Consider the following 2,011-nt stretch of genomic DNA (forward strand, 5'->3'; position numbering starts at 1 on the left):
TCGCTCTCTGGTTTGCAGTCATTTATTTATTGTCCGCTGCAAGCTGTCCCAAGACACCGCGCAGGGAAGGCGTGCCCCTCAGAATTCTCGGCGCCTCGACCTCCGACGACAGACGGCCTCGTCCAATCACGGTGACCCTGCATTGCTCGCAGTTCTGGAGGATGCTGCTATCGACCTTCCGTGACTCACGTGACCTAGCACACCAATGATAAGGGAATATTTTAAAACCAGCTATATTATATATATTATATATATATAAGCTATTTATTTCACCTCTCTGTATATTGCAGTTTCATGAACCAAGTATTACTGCCTCAACCATTAAAAACAATCGACAAATTATTTAAAAAACCACGAGGCACGGAGTGGTGGTTGGGGGCAGGGCGGCCCCTTAGTGTTTCGTTCTTCTGTGATCTTTGCACTGAGAACTGGGGCCTTGCTCATTCATTCACCAGTTCATTGAACATCCACTGCCTGCGATGCTGCAGGCGCTGAGGATGCAGCCTTAAATAAAGCAGATGGAAATTCTTGCCTTCAGAGAGATTGCTTTCTGATGAGTCATCGATTCGATGATTGACTCGGGGATATGGTCACATACGTGTATTCTCACATACATTTACCTAGCATCTCTGACGTGCCAAGGCTCCTTTCAAGGCACTGGGGATTTATCAAAGAACGTAAGAAAAAACACGTCCAGCCTGCAGAGAACTTCACTTACAGTTATTCACTGCTTCATTCATTGGTTGATTGATGGAGTCACTTATTCAACAAATATTTACTAAGCCCTTACTAAGTGCCAGGCACGCTTTTGGGTACTGGGAATTCATCAAAGAACAAAACATATATATATATATATATATATATATATATATATATATATATATATATATATATATATATATATATAAATAATATATAACCATGCTTCATGGAGCTTGCAGTCCAGGGATTACTGATTGAGTCATTCGTGGAGTCTATTTCTGGCTTTTGCAGGCACAGGCTGAACAAGGCAGTGGTAGCCCCCATTCTCCTCCATCAGGTGGACGAGTCAGAGGGCCCAGGTCAGGTGGGGACCTTGTGTTTCTTCGGATTCTCAAGAGTGAGAGTCCGTGTATGGGACTGTATGACCAAGTCAATCATCGAATCGACGACTCAGACTAATCTCTCTGAAGGCGAGGATTTCCATCTGCTGGAGCCAAGGAGCCTGTCTGGGCTCCCCGACTTCCAGGGCCCTTTCTTCTATGTCTTCTTTCCCAGGGCCGCCCCAGGGTGTTGGGAGAGACTGGTTAGCAGCTTGGGCAGGAGGTTGACTGAGGTGGAAGGAGTCTGGCTGTCACTGAAAATTCCCCCGGCCAAGGCTGGCCAGACGCGGTTTACCCATGAGGCCCTGTGGAGAGGAGAGGGGACAGGGGCAGGTGGACGGGGGCAGGAGTGCCTTCTCTACAGACGGCTCCTGGCTGAGGAAGGGGCTCAGCTGCTTCCGGGCTGTGGGCTCCCTCTATGTGGCCTTGGGCCTCGGAGCTGAGGCCAAGCACAGCTGTTGGTTCTGTCCCTTCTCTGCATTGTGAGTGTGTCTCTCTTCATCCCTGGGCCCTGTTCCATGTGTCCATCACAACACACCTCCTGATGGCTTTAGTGCACAGTCTCATTGTGACCTCAGGACGACATGTTGTGAGGAAGGTACTGTCGTTATCCCAATTTTGTAGATGAGACCGAAGCTCAGAAATGTCCAGTCACTTCTCCGAGAGCACAGAATTAGAGAATGGTGGAGCCACGTCCAAACCCCAGATTCTCCAGGAATGCGGTGGCCACCACTCGGTCAGTGCCTACCGTGTGTCAGCCCCCCTGCGAAGTGCCTCAAATTCACTGCCTGAGCACCCCGAACATCCCCATGTGGGGCATACGGACTCCTGACTTCCACATTCGGCAGACGAACAGACAGGCTCAGAGCCATTATTGAGGGGCCCAAGGCTTCACTGAGTAGGTGACTGAGCCTGAGACCCTTGGTGAT

The sequence above is a fragment of the Pteropus medius genome, unplaced genomic scaffold (genome assembly GCF_902729225.1).
Source record: "Pteropus medius unplaced genomic scaffold, Ma_sr-lr_union100, whole genome shotgun sequence".
Classification (NCBI taxonomy): Eukaryota; Metazoa; Chordata; class Mammalia; order Chiroptera; family Pteropodidae; genus Pteropus; species Pteropus medius.